The 20,806-nt window shown below is 47.2% G+C and overlaps 1 protein-coding gene across 6 annotated transcripts in view; it reads right to left on the minus strand.

The window, feature by feature from the left end:
• LOC146170950 (uncharacterized) overlaps positions 1 to 20,806 on the minus strand; it is a 720,860-nt gene that overhangs the window by 324,862 nt on the left and 375,192 nt on the right. The window contains exons 5-6 of one of the 6 annotated variants that reach the window (XM_084586589.1): positions 9,520 to 9,580; positions 5,460 to 5,686 (exon numbers count right to left, since the gene is read on the minus strand). The exons of 4 other annotated variants lie outside the window; for them this stretch is intronic. The gene's annotated coding sequence lies outside the window, so the exon portion shown is untranslated. Of the gene's footprint in view, positions 1 to 5,459; positions 5,687 to 9,519; positions 9,581 to 20,806 lie in introns of those variants that run through there. One more of the 6 variants, XM_084586587.1, reaches the window with a different exon arrangement.

Here is a 20,806-nt window from a genome sequence, read left to right on the forward strand (position 1 = left end):
CTTGTGTTGCCGCAGTGCTGTGTCGCATACTTTTATCGTCTGCTGACCACGATTTAACCTCTTCGCTTTACAATGGCCTACTGCTGAAAATTTTTAGATATTTGGACGACTTTCTTGTTATAATAAAGACTAACGCTAGAATGGCGTACCACAGTTCTGTGGGAAACATAACATTCGTCTTCAAACAACAAGGGAATTGGTTCACATATTAACTTCCAGAAAATGACAGGGTCGAGGCTAGCTTCAAAAATCGTATTGAAAGGCTTCAAATGGCTGGCTCCTATATGTTCTGTCATTTGTGGTGTGGCTGAGACCCTTCTTCAAAAAATGAAAGGCAGGAAGAAGCCTAATGGCGAGATGGTCCTCTGTATACACCGCGTGGTGCACAACCTGAAGAAGGTGGCTGTGGTAGACGTAGCCGGTATAACAAGCAAAACTGTTTATTTATACATCAGATAATGGGCGCCCGTTTTCGCTCTGCTTGGCGCGGTCGCCCATGCCGGGGTCTCCCGGCGGTGCGCCTGGTTAGCTTGCCGCTTGGGGCGCTGTCGTCCGTGGCGCCCACAACAGCAAGCCCCTACGAGGTTTCCGTCATGTTCTACGCACCCAAAAAACTGCCAGGGTTGTGCTCAAAGATTGGGCGAAAGAAGAAACTCGTGTGCGATGAGAGGCATGGTAAGCCTTTTGTTTCCTGCGCCGCCGACGTGGCGTATGAAATCCCACTGACATGTGGAAGGGCCTACATAGGCCAGATGAGCCGTTGCATCAGTGACAGAGCGCGGGAGCATGAGAAATCGCTAGAGAAAGGAGAACGATCGAATTTGCATCTCCACTGCACAGATTGCGGGTGTTAGCCACTGCTTAGCAGTATCAGGATTATAGGCAGAAGTCGCGATCAGGTGGAGAGATAAATTCTTGAAGCCTTTTTGATTAAAAGCAAGGGGAGCATTTCCTTCCTGGAAATATTTCTATGAAGATCTGCTTCGCCATGCATGATTTGTGTCTGACGACATGTCTTTAGTGGCACTGTGTGTGTGTGTGTGTGTGTGTGTGTGTGTGTGTGTGTGTGTGTGTGTGTGTGTGTGTGTGTGTGTGTGTGTGTGTGTGTGTGTGTGTGTGTGTGTGTGTGTGTGTGTGTGTGTGTGTGTGTGTGTGTGTGTGTGTGTGTGTGTGTGTGTGTGTGTGTGTGTGTGTGTGTGTGTGTGTGTGTGTGTGTGTGTGTGTGTGTGTGTGTGTGTGTGTGTGTGTGTGTGTGTGTGTGTGTGTGTGTGTTTTACTTTGTTTTTGTCATGTTTTTACGTATTAGGTTTTGACTGCTTTTGCTTTGAATACCTGACACTGCTTTTGCTACGACTGACTGATTTTTATCGCTAAATTTTGTGTGGTTTATATTTCGTTGCCTTTGTTTCAAGTGTTGAGTCATATGTGTCTAGTCTTGTCATTTGCTGATTCCTGATACCGGCAGGGTTGAGAGCGATTAATCTTTGCACACATGCGTGGTCGAGGGTTTAAATTTGTCCCTTTTTCTTTCAATAAACGGTTGGTAGAGCACACATGTGGTGTCCTTTTCTTTCTTGTGTCGTCTTCTTTGAGCTCCCGTAGTGGTTTTCAAATGAATAATTATACCCTAACATTGTGCAGGATGTGGAAGTTCTCGAAAAGACATCAGAGTGGCGTCTATAGGATGGGCCATGAATTACCTTTGACTTGAAGGGAGTACAGGATAAACTTTTAAGAAGCCATTCATTAAATTAGCGGCCAAATGGAGGTAGGGGAATTCAGAATCTCGTGGCTGAACAGCTAATCGCCACCGTCCACCTAACCTGAAAAGCGTAACCAGCAGTTTAGGTGGACTGCGGGTTCGCTCCGTATTGGCTCACGTTTTCCCTGGGCTAGACAGCTCAGTCGACAAGAATACTCGTCATCTCGGCTCATTCATGCTGCTGCCACAAAGAAATATGAAATGCCACCAAAACTATACAATGCTGCAAAGCGCTTTGATTACGACTGTGCTAAACTGCACATTAGAAAAATGGTCTTCAAAAATAGAGCATTGTTAATTTTTGTCATAACTGAGAAATGAAATAACATTGTTAGTGGCGAAAGGCAAGAAGACGGCACAACATGGCGACAGGGTGAATGATTTAATGGCTGGCCTAGGCAAGGGCTCCTCTCGAGCCACTGCCGATCTTCTTCTTTGCAAATATATAATTAAAAACTGGATAAAATACCACTGCACTTCGCAATAAAAAATAAAAAAAAAGAGGTTAGAAAAAAATTTCGACCGTTACTTGCCTTTTCTCATAAAACTGACAGAAATACAGTTGAATCCCGCCACAACGAATACCGCCACAACGAAATTTCCGCGACAACGAATAATTTTTTATTCCCCGCGAGTATCCTATAAGAATTAATGGCCTAAATTTCTCTGCACAACGAACCATTTTTGCAGAGCGTTTCCGCTTCAACGAAATTTTCGCGTTCAAAATCGAAACCGAAACTAGTTTTATTGGCGAGAAGTCCAAGTCAAATCCAAAGCCACATTAAGCATGAAATCACGTGATTGCAGTTCCGCCATTTTGGCTTTGTGTCGTGGTCGCGTTGTTCACTCGCTGCCTTTCTCTTCGACAACGACGAGTTTTCATCCGCAGGACACGATGGCAACGCAAGTGAAAAAACGCAAAACTCTTTCCCTTGAGCAAAAAGCTCAAATAATCGCCCAAGCAGAAAGCGGAAGGAAGAAAGCGGCAATTGCTGAAGACTTCGGAATTCCTGCAAGTTCGCTGTCAACGATTCTAGGCAATAAGGACAGCGTGAGAATGGCACTTGCTTCAGGCACATCCTCGAAGCACAAAAAGGTGACGCGGCCCCTCCATGAAGAGTTGGACAAAGCAGTGCATGCGTGGTTTGTGGAAGCACGAGCCAGCAACGTCCCCCTGTCCGGAAGCATCGTCCAGCAGAAAGCCTTGAACTATGCATGCCTACTTGGCATTGATGATTTTAAAGCCAGCATTGGCTGGCTAAACCGTTTCAAGGCCCGCCATAACATCGTTGGAAAAGTGTTGTGCGGCGAGTCAATGTCAGCAGACGTGGACGGAGCAGCTGCTTGGAAGGCGAGTAACATGGCCGGAATTTTAAGCAACTTCGCGCCTGCAGACATTTACAACGCCGACGAGACCGGGCTATTCTACGAGATGTTGCCGGCTAGGACGCTCGACTTCAAGGGGCAGCGCTGTCACGGCGGCAAACACAGCAAAAAACGCATCACAGTGCTGCTTTGCACAAACATGGATGGCTCGGACAAGCGTCCGCCGTTAGTCATAGGCAAAAGTGCCAAGCCGCGCTGTTTTAAGGGAACTCGTAGCCTACCTGTGCAGTACAAGGCGAACAACAAGTCATGGATGACCCGCGCTATTTTCACCGAGTGGATGATGGCATTCGACCGCGACATGAAGCGGCAGGGCCGTAAAGTTTGCTTGCTTTTGGACAATTGTTCAGCGCATCACTCCGACGAAGTCAAGCTCACTAACACGGAGCTGAGGTTTTTCCCTCCCAATTGCACGTCTGTCTTACAGCCTCTCGATCAGGGCGTGATTCTTAGCCTGAAGCGCGCTTACCGCGGGAGGTTAATTCAGCGGCTGCTTTTTAACACTGAAACCGGCCGAGACACGAAGGTGGACTTGTACGTGGCACTGCAGATTATGTCTGCTGCCTGGAGCACACTGGGGCGCTCAGTAATTGTGAACTGTTTCAGGCACGCCGGATTTGCCGAAGGTCGACCCGTACACTCTGCTGGCCTAACACCAGGCGTTACAGACGACGACGAAGAGGCGTCACCGGCTCCGGGGATCGCGGCCGCCTGGAAAACGCTGGGAGAAATAGGAACCGTGCCGCCTAATCTCGAGCTCGACGAATACATCGGCGCTGACGCTTGTGTTGTTGTTCACGAAGATATGAGTGATGAGCAGATCATAAAAGCTGCCCGGAATGATAAGGACTCTTCCGATGAAGAAGACGACGACGTACAGGAAGCGCCGGCTGCGGCAACCGCCGTACAGGTGATGGACGCTTTTGATGTCATCAGGAATTTCGTTGCTGTCCGAGACGACGATGTTGCAATGGGTTTGCTGACCGAGTGCGAAAATCGCGTGACGGCGTTGCTCGCCGTGAAGCGTAAGCAAACCAAGCTTACAGATTTTTGGCATTAAACGCCGTTGCTGCGGCTTGGGCAATTCTTTCTGTGTTTCACGTCAAATTTTTGCGATAACGAAGTTCCGCGAGAACGAATTTTTTTTCGTGCACCGTGAATTTCGTTATAGCGGGATTCAACTGTAGCGAATATATGCCATTTTAAGCTATTTTTAACCCCGCCAACAAGCATAAAAAAAGCTTTATAAGCATTGAGAATGCTTTGCATATTGCATCAGATAGAATGTAACTAAATACAGCAAATACTAAGTCCAAATTTTGACGTCTATATCTTAAGGGGAACCCCTAAGCACATATATAGAATAAAAACGCGTTCGTATTTATTTTTATATTTTTTATTTGCATAATGCTATACTTTTTAGTGCCTGATATTTACAAATTACTTAGAATAGTTTTTAGGAGAATTCGATAAAAATCGAAATTGGGGTAGATTTATAACTTCGATTGAAATTTGTCCATTTTTTATATTTTTTAATTTTGGCAGATTTAAAAATAATACGAGGAAAGAGCAGACTAGAGCTACAACTATTTGTCAGAAATAGAGAGCAAGGCCTGGATAATAAAGAGAAAAGGTTTCAGGTACAACACTATATTGAGTCGTGCCAGAATGCAAGGCTGAAAATTGGCAATTTGCAGAATAACCGCTCAGTTTCATAATTTTAAACATAATAATGCAACCCTTTAGAGTCCTTAATATTTCTGAGGTACTGAGGATTCTTTAGAGGGATTTTAATAAAAATCGAAGATGATGTTATATTTTCTTTAATTGGAATCAAAGTTGCCCCTTTGCTGCTGCTTTCGGATTTCGGACGATTTTGATGCGTTGTGGAGAAAACACCCAGTGGTCTAGAGCTTTAAATATTGTCTGAAATTAAGTACATAACCTGCATTATAGAGAGAAAGATTTAAAGCAAAGAACTCAAGGTGTCATGCTAATACATAAGGCTGAAAGCAGACATTGTTGGAGCGTGTCGCTCCTGAAGCATAGTTTGCAATTTTTACGAAATCAACTGCAACAGTTAAACGGGTTTCTAGTAGTTGTTGTAAAAGTAAAATTTACATAGATTTAGTGAACAAAACATAATGAATTGCAATATTTCTTCCGCAAGCAGCAAGTCTCCAAACTTGAAACTTTATTGAAATGCCAAAAACGGCGTTTTCCTTATCTAGTGATACACTAATATTTTCCCGCGAAAACTTCGCCGTATCTTGGAAAACTAAGTTTTATTCCTGTATGTCGAGACTTTTGCCCACTACATATAAAAATCTCATAGAAAAAAGAAAATGGTCGTGAGGCCTCGGTTACCGTCCGGACAAACAATAAAGATGGGAACTTCATTGATGTCAAGGGTGCTTGTTATTGAAGTGGCTGGAACTCATGAGGGCCCTGATAGGAGCTCGGTTGGCCAACACGCTTCTTCAGCAGCTGAACGTGAGAGCTGTTTCGATCCACTGATGTAGTGTCTCGACCGTTGCCCTGAGATGAATAAAAAGCACTGCTTTCAAGAGGAAACCTTTCGTTGCCGACAGAGTGCAGGAGAGTCTCTGACTGGTCTGGCAGTTTGGAATCATTGCCCAGGAAAGGCAAACCCCGCAGATCTATCAGCAAGGGGTATTATGCCTTCCACTTTGATTGAAGATGAAGCGTGGTGGAATGAGCCTGCATGGCTGAAGATGACCACTGAGCACCCCGCGGTTCTCCCGAACATCGATAGCAGCTTTTGCGCAGAAGAGGTCGTGCAAATGCTCAATGCAGTGCACTGGAAGCACTGTTGGATATTGACAGTATTTACCGCGTGGGTTCAGCGCTTGTTGAATAACTCGAAATCCTTCCCAGAAATAATGGGGAGAGTTAACTGCAACAGAGTTGGCACAGGCCGAGAAGTATTGGCTTCGAATGCCACAAATGACAAGCTTCCCGGAAGAATTAAGCCCCCTTCAAACGACAGCTCCCCTGGACAAGAAATCACCCATCCTAGCTCTCAGCCCTTTCCTCGACGCTGACGGCATACTTAGGGTTGGCGGCAAATGGACATAGCGCTGAAGAAGAGGAAACAAAACACTTTTTTTTTCTTTATTACCGAGTTGGACATTCAAAACAAGACGATGAACAATAAAACGTGCCAGCACACTTTCTCGTGACACGGCAGGTTAAAACGTTTTCAGTTTTACCAAACTGTCAAGCACATGAATCCATTGTGGCTGCTCGGGGAGTGTCATATTCACTTCCCTGAACCGCACAACACTGTGTATGAAATAAAACACCCGCTATACATCTGCTCAGCGCACCAGTTCGCACTGTTGCTAATGGCACGAGAGCACGAACGCTTGCTGCATGCCGGATTGCGTGGCATGCTATGCCACCTTCGTGAGCGCCACTGGATACTTAGAGCGAGACAAATTGTGAAATCCAGAATCCAGCGCTGCCTTCAGTGCCAGAGACAACGATGCCGACCTGCTGCAGAGCCCGTGGCCCCCCTTCCATCAGACCGTGTCACAAGGCTAACCCATTTAAGATCACCGGTGTTCATTTTGTGGGCCCTTTATTTTGCACTGACACAACAACGAAACGGAGGGGATATATGTAGCCCTTTTTACGTACTCAGTAACCAGAACAGTCCATCTGGAACTTGTCGGCGACCTCACTTCAAACTCATTTCTCATGGCATTCAGAAGATTTGTCTCCCGCCGAGGAATGATCGAAGTCATGTATTCAGATAATGCTCTACTTTCAAGAGAGCAACAAAGGACCTCCCAAAGAAGGTTCAAGCAGCGCGGGGAGCAGAATTGCTCACCTACATCGGAGAAACTGGAATATCATGAAAATTCATTGTAGAGAGAGAGAAATGGGAAATAATGGTGCGTATCGTGAAAGCCTGTCTTCGCAAAGCCCTTGGAAGAAGCTGCCTCGATTTCGATGGCCTGCGCACAGTCCTAACAGAGGTCGAGGCGGTTGTGAATTCCCGTCCCCTCACGTACGTCCACTCTGATGCTGGGGAGCCAGCGCCCCTAACACCAGCTCATTTCCATGTCGGTCGACGGCTCACAGCTTTGCCGTCCACAGCTGCAGCCACTTCTGCGGAGTCAACTCGTGAAATATTGCGAGGGAGACGGAAGCACCGCGTGCACGCTAGTTGATTCATTCTGGAAGCGATGGAGGCGTGAATACCTGCTAGAGCTAAGGTAGCTAAGGTCCGCACACTGGGCAAAACCCACGTGACTGCGATGTGTTAGGGAGGGAACACCCCGCAGATGTGGCCGATTGGTCGAGTCAAGGAGACCAGGGAGGGGCGGATATTGTACGCTCCCAAACAAGACGGAGCTTCCGCGACCAGTGCAGGCCCTTTTTCCTCTCGAACTCCGAGGCAAGGATGTCCCACGCACGGAACAAAAAAAGGAGGAGGGGGGGGGGGGGGTACAAAATGGGATATGGTGCCTTCTAGAACACTGCACATAAGGGGCATCAGACAAGCGCAGGAAGAAAATATATATGCAAGAAGGTTTCCAGATACGATCCGCGCCTCCAAAGTGTAAAGCGAGGCGAAGCTGCAGACGGCACGCTGCAATCCTGAGAAGGCCAGTGACCGCCTGAGCGGGCCGAAGATACAGCCGAAACAGGCGACAGTCATCTCCCCTCTTTTCTCATCTCATGTGTTTCTCTCCTATCCAGTGCTCGTAACATAACACATCGTGTGTGCGTTGTTCTTTTGGGGCTCTTGCGTGCTCGGCACTGCCGCCCGAAAGAGTTACGCGCAGTAGAAGGGAATCGTATAAAATGCGGCCCTGTTAGGTTCCCACCGTGGAGCTCGCTGCATCGTGAGACTGACTATACCTCACAAGGGAGAACTAGTAAACGTAACTCACACCCTCCCGCCGTCAGAAAGGGCAAAGTTTCGAAAAAGAAAAACGCGGGAGGCCGATGAGGAGCAGGACGGATCTACGAAGCCGTGACGTTGGTTCTACGCTGTCCTAGTTGTCACGTGACATTACGCGCCTGACGCGCCGTACCCTGAGCCACGGCCGAACTCGCATGCGCCGCCGCTGCTCGAATCCGGCCATGGTTGCGAGTACGGTGGGTTGAGAGCACTAATCCCATCTGCTCTGTGCCGCGCGATCGCTCCGACGTCCTGATCTGGCCCACAGGGCGCCACGTGAGCGTGCAGGCCGGTCTAGGCAACCGTGAGGACTGCGCAGTTCTGCGCCCCTCTCCGCATCACGGCAGAGAAGTGAAAGCAGCCTTCAGCAGGCCGGCATAACGCAGCGTGCGCCGTCTGCAACAGCAGTTGTTTGCATCGCGCAGATATGTGCCCGCTAGGTGAATCGCAATGATCATTCAACCAGAATAAGCGACGACGGTAGTATTTCGTGGTAGTATTTCGTCCAAACATTAAATACAGCATATGTGTGACGTCAATTCGATGTCCCGCTGACAGCCTTTACCGAAAGAACATTGACAAGGGAGGGGTATCAGCGGCTACAACAGAACTTCTACACGGGATATCGGCGACGAAAGTACTGCTGACGATGACAGCAAGAAAAAAAAAAACAGTAGAAAAAGAAACTGAGCTAAAGAAACGCTGGAAACTGCGACGCAGCAACAGAAGTATAATGTAGGGGAAACCACTGGCTACCTGCGAAAGCTATTCGTGTAGTCGGGCATGGCCGTACAAGAAATTTCTCTTAGTTCCAGCGAGAGCGATTTCACGACATCAATTGTTCATTTTCTAATGCTCAAATGGATCGAAGATGAGGTGAGTGTTACTACCGCGCGAGTTTAGGAGGCCGCGAGGGCCTTTTCATCGGGCGAGGATGATGTCGAAAAGCCTCATCTCTGGACTGCAGATAAACAGATTCCGCTGAGGCTTACACACTCGCCACCCGCAAAATGCAGTCCAGCGAGCAATATGGTGGCGCCCAGCAATTATTGAAAAGGTGCATAGGCTGTGAAAGTACAGCTGCTGCAACAATGGTGAAGACAGTGCCTACCTACGTGGCTATATTTACGGCTTAGAAACAGTCGCCAGCGGAAACGAGCCCTTCACTTTCACGATTTAGAAACACCTTCTGTAGCAACGCGCACTCGGGTGGCGACGGTGGAAAACATTTATTCAAAACTATTTACAGGAGGACCATAATTGCCAGTCCCTTACAAATCCAGGAGTACCGGAAGGAACCTTCATTCCACTGGCGACTGCGCAACAAGCGCCTCATTAGAGGTGGCTCTGCGTGCCTGTGCTGCGGCGTAACGTGCCACTTTGCACAGCCAGGAATGATGGGTATCATCCTTAAGTGATAAATATGGCATCTTACCTTTCCAGACGCTCAGAGCAGAGGGCCGACTTGGACAACTGAATTCCGGCTGTCAGCGGTGCTGAAAAAAAAAAAAAAATGGGTTGTTGCTGTTAAGTAAAGGGACCGGGGAACGGGTTCTGTGATTTCTGGTAAATGCGTTCAATGTGTAGAGCGAATGCTTTGAGTATTCGCCCCAAATATATCTCCTTGAAACGGGGCCAAGCGATGTACAAATACGTATTCTTCTTAAACAGTGCACGCATTTTAATATTAGTGGGCCGAAGAGTGAGCCTGTAGAGGTGGTTTCTTGGAGCCATTCTTCATGAAAGGTATTCGACTATCGTGATGCCATATGATGAGACCACAGGCTGCCATTCTACGCAGCCGAGCATATGACGGCCACTTCTTTTCGCCAAACTTCTGGTGGCTGTTAAACTTGTGTGCTCGGGCTATTGCGTGAGGTCCTGGGGCTGTGTGAGCGACGTCAATGCCTTTCGCACAAATGGTTCTGATTCACCGCCGCCCAATCCTCAGCCGCTGGCTCCGCAGTTATTCGCCGCGTCTTTCGCATCCTCTCAAGGTGAACAAGCCTTTTTGTGGTATGCGTTCTGGTTCCGTCGTTGCACACATCGCTCACGAGAAGGAAGAGAACGGACCGAGGAATGTGCGGCAGGGAGAAAACCCACGGTAAACGCAACAAAGGGAAGCTGGCAAGTCAAACGTCAACCGATGACGTGATAATGGGGCGCAGTCCCCAAGTTCTTTTCTTTGTTCTTTAGGTGCTCTGAGTGTATGCAACGATGTGGGAGGAAAGTAGCGTCATTTTTATTCGCGGATATCTCCGGTGTTTGTTCACCGGCAGGCCGCCACGACTGATCCAACCCGGCCTGGGTCCCCACGCCAATAAATAGCCACGGCGGGGCTTAAGCATATTTTAGGGAACTGACTCTATTGCAGTACGTACCTCCCTGAAGCAAATACATGAGATCTGTAAATTAAGTAATGCTTTGTACGGCCGTACGTTCTGTCTATATGCCGAAGTTGTGGAGTCAGTTCAAAGCAAGTGGTAGGGAGCAGCTTCGCTTTATATCGCGATAGCGGAAGGATCTCGGACTGGCGTTTGCAAAGTGTTGAGTTAATTTTTCTTCATGAGCGAAGTTGTGAATGACCTTGATGCGATGAGTGATGCATTTCTTGGTCATTCAATTCGCCAATAAATATATTTGCTAACAAGAAAAAGCGTCTCTTTCGTTCTGCTAATTAGAGATCCAATTAACAACATCGATGGGAGGCGTGTATCATAGGGCAGCATATTTCCATTCCCTGAAAACTGCAGCAACAGAAGTGCCGGGTGGCGTCACTAAAAAATAAAACACAACAAAAAGGAAGTCAATAAAGCTATATGTTTTTGAGTACACATTGCAGTGCATAAATTACCATGCATACGCAGTAAAATAGTTTGCTGCAATGGTACAATTTTTTATTTCCTTAAATTCACAACATTCAAATAAATTACGATCATATTTCCTAGGGTATGTTCCCTTTTAGGTTACATAATACAATATTTCTTGTTCCTACCAGGAGCAAGGCCAGCCGCGAACGCAGCTAGGATGTGACGGTATACAACGGTTAAACTATTCAATTACCTTCCTGTCTTCAGTGAATGTATGTTACCTTTAGGTTGCGTTCAGGGACAGCTCTCAGCAACAATCGCCTTTTAACATGCTTTAAAGTCTTTTTTACAGATTTATGCCGCGGCAATTTTTCAAGTTAACTTATTCAACGCCGCAAAGATGGCGCGATGGACGACAGCGATGTATTGCGTTCTTTACCGTAAGTAATTTTAATCCATAAAACTATTTTATTAATATTGCATTTCAGTTTTCGTACTGTGCTTAATACTCGAAAAAAAAACGTAAGGTTGTGCTTCATTTTTGAGTGACGCACCCGGCACTTCCGTTGCTGCAGTTTTTCGGGAACGGCAATACGTCTTAAGGCAACGGCTAAATACCGTAAAAGCCCTATAAAAAATATATATATATATATATGCTAAGGACTCATCTTTTAAACAACCTCTACCCTCATTACTGAGGCTAATGTAAAGCAATTTTGGAATATAGTGCACAGTAAAGATGTATCTGCTCTCCTCCTCAGATCTCGAGACGGCGCAGCTATATGTTCCATGTGCATTAAGTTCCATACTTTCGTTATCTTTTTCGGTCACTCCAATCGCTACCATTTTACCTGATTATCCCACCATGGAGTTTCCTTTGATGAACTCAATCATTTTTTTTTGACACAATAGGAATATTACGCATAATTGAAAGGCTGTGGAATTTACAAAATAAATTCGAAATTTTTGTTAAATACAAAGACGTACTCGTCCATTATCCTGACGAAACTTTTTGAGCAGTAGCTTGATACATGCTGCGTACCCGATGACTCGAAGGTTGGAAAAGTAATTCATCTGCATAAGTCAGGCGATATTAATAATTATCGTCCCATATCGCGCTCACCAGCATTCCATGCAAAATCATGAAACACGCCACCATCTCTCATCTTGGTAAAATTTTAGAAACTGATTCTTTCTTCAGTAACTTTCAGCCTGGTTTCCGAAAAAACATTCTCCTGTGAGAGCCAGCTTTTATGTTTCAGTCGTCACCTCCATTGTAATGTTGACGATGAATCGCTGGCAGACTGCACATTCCTGGATAAAACTTTTGGTACAGTCTCACAGGAATTACTTCTCTTTAAGCAAATTGAAGTTAGATGCTAACGTGCCTTCATGGCTGCACTCTTTTCTTACTTATCGATCTCAGTTCTTAACCGCAAAAAATACTGACTCTCAGTTTTCCCCAGTGTGCCTCAAGGTTTTGTCTTAGGACCCCTGGTTTTCCTGACATAACTAAATGACTTGCCGGCATACCTTACTTCATCAGTTTGTTTCCTAACGGATTATTGTTTTATCTATCGTAAAATTAACAACGAACGTGATGTCTCTATATTACAATCCGATATTAACAGCCTTTCGGAATGGTGTCAGCGTTGGAATATGACGCTCATCATTAACAAGTGTAAACGTATGCGCGTGCACCAGCGTCAGCACAACTGATCCGACTACCTAAACAGTGGTCTTCTTTAGGTGTTCGCATAACTAATCACTTGTCATGAAAGTTGCATGTTCATAGTGAATAATGCTACCAAACTCTTGGCTCTCTCAGAAGAAACATTTTCACATTGTCCTAGCGCACTAAAACTTCTCATTGCCAACACTTTCGTCCGTCCAAAACTGGAATATGCAGCCTCTGTCTGGGATCCAGGCGTCACATCTCGATATGCTTTAGAAACTTCTAAAGCCCCCATCCTACACTTCAGCACGCATTGATCACCGTCACAAGGTAGGAATTCCATTCTGTCGCACCAAATACTGCCGCGACTCCTTCATTCCAAGCACTGGAATCGCCTTCCTCATGCCATTGCTGAAATTGAAGATGTCAATGCCTTCCGTGCAACTGTCACTAACCAAGTTGCTCCAATGTTTAACACTGTACTTTTGCTGTCGTTTTCAGTACTTCTGGTTTTATACCACATATCACTGTTTTGGGTGTGTTGCTCGTGATTTTGTATTTTGATATCTACTTGTGCAGCCACGAACATTTCTTGTATAAATATATTTGCTCTCTTGTGTTTTACTCTGATTTGATTGACCCCCACACCCCTCTGTAATGCCCTCGGGCCCTAAGGATAAACAAATAATTAAGATAAAACTCGATTTACAATGTTGAGGGGAGCCACTAACTATTTCGTTAAATCGGGATCTTCGTTAAATTCAGTGATGCATTTCTCGGTCATTCAATTCGAAAAATTTGATTACAAAATGTACCGGCATTCAGAACGTTACCGCGGCATCATTTTGGTAAAGCGTAAAATTGCTCCCAAAATGAAAACGCGGACAGCGGAAATAGAAGACATAGCTAGCGCTCATCAAAAGAGACAAAAAATTGCTACCTGGACAAGAAGAGCCCCAGGGAAATAAGAATTTATCTCCCAGCAACGAAGTCAGCCATCCTTGGTCGCGTGCGATTTCTAAGCGACGGCCGCGTGGATTTTTCTTAAACTTGAAGTGCGTCCAGCCTGTGTTTGGTTCCCTGGTGTGTTCCAGCAAACTGCCGTAGCAGATAAAGGGCATCAGCCACTCCACCCGCCAGGAATTCAAAATTATAAATATCGATTCGCTCAACGCAGTTTGGTAAATCAGGAAAAAGGCGATACGCGATGTTGCCGTTGGCTCGCAATCAATACATTTTGGTGCGATCTCTACGAAAAAAAGCAAGGATTAACTTTGCGCCTTTATATTTTGAGAAAAAAAAAAGGGGGGGGGGGTCTTTAAAACGCGACAGAACAGGAAATTGGATTAATTAGCTCAAGTTTGTCAAAGCATTCTATCCTTTGGGCATCTGAGAGAAAATCGGGATGTCTTTGATAAATCGAGCTTTTACTGTATCAAAGTATGGTTACTTAAAGGCTTTTTCGATGTTTCACGTCATATATAACATCAAGAAAAAATTTTTCAGTGCGAACTTTTGGGGAATAGAGGCGAAAGGTTAAAATGCCATCGACGTGATTATAATAGACCGATATAAAATATTTCAGAATACAAGCACAATTCTACAACTCTTCCTTCCTCACTTTGCAAATATGGCTCACGTTTCTGTAGCTTTTTTTTTGTGTGTGTGCCAACTCATTACGGACCGTGGGCAGAACTGCTGACTGAAGGTCTTTGAAAAAAAAAAAAAAAATTAATGACTTAAATACTTTTTAAATCGCGCTGCAACATATACTAATATTAAATGGTATAAATGGTATTTCAAGCACGTAAAATGCTTTGCTTAACCTTTACACTTGACATGAAGAAAAAATGTTTGAATTTGTTAAACAGAAACTGCACAAAAAGTCGCGCATGTCTTGAATATCGGAATAAAACTCAGGAATAAAAATAAATGAGGTTATTCAAAATGTGACACTGCGTTTTCCTTTTTTATTTGTTTGTTAAAATTTGGCACGCCTATTTGTTGCACTCCCCTCACCGTGCCAATATAGTAACGTTGGTGCAACTTGGTCAGCTCACTGTGCCACGAAAGAAGAATGGAGGGCTACACAGACTATATTCCGACCCTGCTTACAGGCGCTAGAAATCCGGGAAGCAGAGGCTGAGGCTCGAATAGTGAACGATCACCTCTATCTGAGGGAATATATTCTATTCCTCGGCGCACGGCAATGTGCCTGAAGAAACTCAGCAAATCAAACACCGGTTCTCAAACGATTCTACGCTTCTCATAACACACCCAGTACAGACATCACAGGGGAACCTTCAGCGCAAGTAAGCACCGAAAGAGAGCGAAAGTAAGCGCAAGCAGACGTGAGTCCTTCAAGCGCCAAAGCGACGCCCAGCGACGGTGACCCGAAGCCGGAAGGCATCAGCCCCGCACAACCACAACAGTCTGGGGAAAACCCCTCCGTCTGACCGTCTGGCGCACCAGACAACCAGACGCCGATTGAATGCCGGTCTCGAGGGGGAGCGCGAGGGAATCTCGAGGGGGAGCGCGCTTCCTGCGTGCGCTCTCCCTCGAGACCGGCCGTGGCCGATCTAAATCACCTCCCTTTGCGGCCAAACGATGGCGCCAAAATAGCGCGCCCATAAACGAGCCCGTACGCTCCCGGCCGTGTCGCGTACGAGCACAGGAGCAGGGGCGTTCCCAAGACTACCAAGGCAGTGTAGTAGTAGTAAGTGGTTTTATTAAATAAAATAAAATAATACAGGAACGAAAATATTTTTGCCTGCCCGGTATCTGCTATCGAAATGAACTGAAGCACCTGAACTGGGGAAGCGGAAATAAAGGGATAGCAAGGAGACAGATAGGAGAAATCAAAGAGGTGAGCGACAGGGAGAAATGACCGTTTAGGGTAAAAGGTAAAGGAGTATAGTACAATAATGTACATAAAGCAGTGTCGCAGTTCCTAGTTTCGGCCCTTCTCTTTGCCGAAGCAGCTGGAAGTAGTCGCCCTCTGCCTCCGCGTCGTCTGCTACGAACGGAAACCAAACCAAAGCGCGGGCTCCTGGAGAAACATTAAATCCACCGCCAAACACCTCTCGGCACCTGATTCTTAGCTCACACAGACTCAATGAGACAGTCCTTACCGTCCCATAGGAAAGAGAAACTTCCTTGCCCTCTCCAGGCACACTATCGCTATATAGTGCCTGGAAGTTTAGCAAAATGAAAGAAACCAAGGCCGTGCGCGTAAACCACAAGCGCAATGTTGTAGTAGCGGACGCTCACCCCGCTGAAAACATCGCTCCCTTCGTCTCCGTCGAAACCATCCGTGGCATCGCAACTGGGGCGAAGGAGGCGAAACCCAACACCTAGTTAGGCTGACCTCCTCTTCGGCGGGTGACTTCACCGAGGGAAAATTAGCGGCTGGCATCGCAAGTCACAGGCCTTAATTGTTGCATATTGAGGAGAGATTCTGCAAACAGTACGACGAAAAGAAGGAAGACGACGTCTTGGCAGCGAGAGCGGGTGGTAGAGAAGGAGCGCCACGTTGCTACATCGACAAACGTGATCTAGAGGCGACCTGGTGTCCGCCCTGCTTCTTTTATACGCCTGCTATCGGGTGCTCGCTAAGAGGAAACCGTCATTATCCGCTTCGATGGTCAAGTCTAATCTGAACAGGAGGCACTTCTCAAGGTTTGGAGGCAAGCCAGCGCATTCCGACCATATCCCGTACCTGCAATGCGACCTTCACGCCCTCCCCACCTCAAAGAAACCTCGATTATGAACGCCGCGAAGACTTCTGCGCGTCCGTGCACGGTCTACACGCGATAAGTGCTCAGAAGACGCTTCTCCGCACAACACTCGCCCTTCGGATGAACGCAACTCGACACAGCATGCTCATAACATGTCTCGCACACACCGAGATGTCTGTGACGCAGAAACCAGAACCAATCTGCACAGCGAAGAGCAGACCGCTCGCTCTGACCCCCGAGACGCAGTGATCTCGGCTCTCTCCACAGCGGTACCGTACAGGCCCTCACGGAACTTATGCGTTGCAGCTCTCGCCGCACAGCATGCTCTAACCGCCCAACATGGCTAATGGATAAACAGCCATCCGGTCGCGCATCCTCAAGTGGAACTGGCCGCCGGCACACAGAACTCGGGGCGCATCTAATTCCGGAGCACCCGTTCGATGGCTTAGCTCTTCAGGAAGGATACGCTGGCTTATGCCTGCACTGAGGACGTTCGATTCTTCGATTTCATCGCAGCGCATCGGAACAACGTTCATCGGAATTCGTTGCAGCAGCATGATTTCAGCATCCATAGCCTCCCTCCTGAGATACCGCCCTCAACCTCGAACCTCTGAGATCCCACGTGCATCTCACATCCCGTCCGACGCCTATCGCGTGATGTTGTGTATGGTGGTGAAAAACTTGGTTTTCAGGTGGCCTTTAAAAGGGTGAGCCTGCTGTGCCAGGCCGGCCAAGTTCAGCGCGTCACCGGGCTGTGTGGCGCCGGCGTGTCGCGGGATGGATGTTGCTCTTCTCTCCCTGCGTTTGCGGTTTCAGGAGGAACGCGACCTCGGAAAGCGGGAGAGAAGGATCCGGCGTGCTGCTCCAGTATTCGCAGGCCAGGATGCGCGGTCGACCGTCAGACGCCCGTTGTCATCGGCTTCGATACGGATTCCGGGACCTAGCTGTGTCCCCGTTCCTGTGACCTCGGGACCTGCAGCTGAATCTCGGCCGCCTAGTGACAGTGATTTGTGACTGCCTGGGCGAGGCCGGACCAGAGGAAGACGCGAGAGCGTTTAGGCAGGCATGCCGTCCTGCTCTCCGAGTTCTTTATTCTCTATGCTGTAAATCGCTGTATAAAGCTGTTTTCATTTGGTCTTCCGAATTACGTCTCCTATCGTTCGCTTCATAGGTGTTCCCACCCCTACACCACGCTACCCGTGATTCACGATAAGGCATCTCTGGTCGCGGGCGGTAACCGTGTGTTTATTGCTCTCGGAGAACTGGAGGGCCCAGCCCACCAGTCGCTTTTGGGCACCTGGGTCTGAGCTGGGAACCGCGGACAAAGCGAGGTTCAGTGCCGCGCTCTGCTCGGTTGACGCACCCACGCGCAATGAAGTGGGCAACCTCATTTCCTGGGTGGACTGCGTGTGCTGGTCTATATAATTGCAATACGACTTGGGGTAGCCGCAAAGAAACGAATTTTGTGGGCTGTGGCATGTGTCCGTCCTTTTGAAAAGTTTCTGATTGCCAATTTCGAGTGGCTGTACCCAGGGCGGGCGTTACCCAAATAGGCGCCGTATGCGAGCCATGCACTGCCGAACCCCGTCAATTTTTTTCCCTTTTTCATTTGAATTTTTGCGACTGACTTTTATTCCTGGAACTTTCCACGAGGAACCATAATAGTGCGACAAGATTCTTAGACACTGCATGACAGCATACGATATATTTAGATTACAGATGTAATCGGGCTAATAGAACCATTAAAAGTGAAGAAAGCGCTGTTTCTTTTTTTTTTTTTTCTGTTCGGATAACATACAAAAGAATTCAACTTTCCTGACAAAATCATTAAGTTTGCAATGAGACTCATTCTCGACCGCCAGTTTTGGTTTCGCTGTCTGATCGCGATAGTATATAGTACCTCAAACGAAACGGGTAAAGGCTTCTTGGATGGCGCGCCGTGTTTTTGATGTTTTATCGTATTTCGAAGCTTATGGTTCGACCATTGGCGCAGATGGAAAACGAAAACACACGCAAAGCGAACTTTTCGCGCTCTTTTCCGGGGCAGCCCACAGAGCAAATCACCGTTCTAAAAAGCGCGCATGGCATAAGTTGGAGTTAAGGTGCACGAGACAGCGGCGCGTTCGTAACGGGTATGTTTGCTTTTCCGAGAGAGGCGGCGGAGTGAACGCGAAGCCTATCTTCTACGAAGCAAACGTGTTAGAACTAAACTTTTTTCGGTCATTTCCTGCCTCGTGCCACACGCGCACATTAGAGACACATGCACCACGTGTGTGTGTTGCAAAATAAATCAAAGGCAATGCGAAGAAAGTCTATGCTGTCGGTAGAAGGCCGCCGGCGCTTTGGCCGGGCGCTTTGTGTCTCGTGTAAATTTTTTTATTCCGTTTCTAAGTTTTGTTAAGTTAGCGCAGTCCTTTAATTAACATAAACAACCAACTAGCCCCCTTTAAAACACTAATGACGCAGCGAATCGTCGACGCGCGAGCGCTCCTGCTGAAGGCTCTTAGTTTTTTTTTTTTTTTTTCTTTCAAGCAGGAATTCGCAGCCCAAGCATATGGCATTTTTAAAGCAAAGAGATAAAGAAAGCAAAAGCTCAGTAAGTGTGCAATGCGCAGCACTGGGTTTTCCCACGGTGGCAATGTAGACGACTAGACACCCCAGAAGCACAGCCGAGTACAGCTAGGCACCGTCGGTCAATGGGAAAAAACGCTCTTCCCTAAAGAGCGAGATGTGCCCTAAAGCGTCGGGCTATGCGTGCTTTCTCGGTGCTCGGCAGTTCTGCCGTAGCTTTTATTTCAATTCTACTCGGTGCATCGAAACAAGTGGTGACTTGTGACAGCGCAGTGCGCCGAAAAACAGGCATGGCTGTGCAAGCTCTGCAGCGCTAGCTTTTTAGTGGATTTTGGAAAATCGAAATTGTTGCGACGTATTTTAAGAATAAGTGCTTGAGCGGTGAGAAGCTGTACGAAGCTAAGCACGCGTTTGGAGTGCGCGAGGAGCTTCACAGTGCACATAAGGGCCCTCAGATATCTTCGGAAAATGTGCTGCCCAAATGAAAAGCGCCTTTATGACGTCAGCTTGGAGGTGAGTTTTATTCGGCCCTTTCGGCGTCTCTTCACCACATATGTATTTCGGGTTTGTAGAATGTACTTGTCGGCAAACCCAGACAATATCACGGATGCCATTTGCACCTGCAAGGCAGGGTGCACGTCGCTCTCGTATTATTTCCAAGGATGCCGAAAAATCTTGATTTTCACTTGCTTCCCGGCGGTATGCTAATAACTATTACGGTACCCATAAAGTCAGTAATAAACGGAGCTGTTAGTTTTAAAGGGCGTTTTCTCTTTCTCATTGCGGGGAGCCATGAACGCGTGGCTCAAGCCAGAAACACAGCATTCCTGCAATATGCTTTGCTCTCGATGTCGTGCTTTCACGTCAGGCTATAGCTGCCGAAAAGCGAGCGCCGAGAACACCTGGAAACTACCATTTGGAAGTCTTTTTAGGAAAAATAAAAGCTCCAGCTGGGCAGGAAGGTTCCTCGCTCTCTGCAACACAGGCCGTGTCCGAAGACCTGCCGAGCGCAATGTTCCGAGTATAGTGATCTAGAATTCAGTTCCAAGCATGCATGCACAGCACAGCTCTTGAGCTCCAGCTGGGTCCAGAGGTAAAACAGAATAATTATAAAACCTTCCCCGCATTTTTTTTTTTTTTTGCGTGCGCAGTATGTGCTCGATATAAACAAGCGATCGGTCGTGATTGACAGAGTCCTGGGAAGAAATAAAAAAAAAAAAAGAAAACGTGGGAAATGAGCAGCCGGAACGAAAAGCACTGGGTGCGATATAATTACTACAAATGACCATAAAGACAACAAAAAGCATATGGCTTTTATTTCAGCCAGAGTTTATTTTACTCGCACTTTCAAGCCTTCGCGTGACCCGGCAGCAGTTCCGTCTTGCCCACGTGACGCTGTGACGTCACACCCCACGTAACACACGGGGTGGCGCTGCCAACTTGGGTCTCTCGTTCCACACAGGACGGCTATGTCAGAATCAGCCTGCTAGGACCATGCAATTCACGTTACCCTAAGGCACGTTCATACGGCTTGGTTATAGGGGGCTTTATATGTGGGCTGAGGATGATGGAAAAAGAGAAAAACGCTCGGTCACCCGCAGCTAATGCTTTCGCTCAATATTTGGTTTAGCAGCGTTGAACCCTTGTAGTTTTATTTTATTCTTACGGGGAACCAGGAAGGAATCGGAGCCAAGGCGGCGCATCCAGACAGCCGCCTTTTTCGGCGGCGCCTCCCAGACGGCGCCACATGTACGGCCGAAGCTGCAGGGCACTAAAGCCCCTCTATTGTTCGCTGAACGTTATGGAGCGGCTTTACAGCGCACCAGGCCCAAATCAGCACGAGAAAGAACGAAGCACAGATTGGAGAACCCTCCAGTGAACTTCGTTTTAACGTTGTGTAAAAAGGAATTTTGAATTTACGCGCGTGTT

The sequence above is a fragment of the Amblyomma maculatum genome, unplaced genomic scaffold, assembly GCF_055883805.1.
Source record: "Amblyomma maculatum isolate TAMU_Amacu unplaced genomic scaffold, ASM5588380v1 scaffold_24, whole genome shotgun sequence".
In the NCBI taxonomy this organism is placed as follows: Eukaryota; Metazoa; Arthropoda; class Arachnida; order Ixodida; family Ixodidae; genus Amblyomma; species Amblyomma maculatum.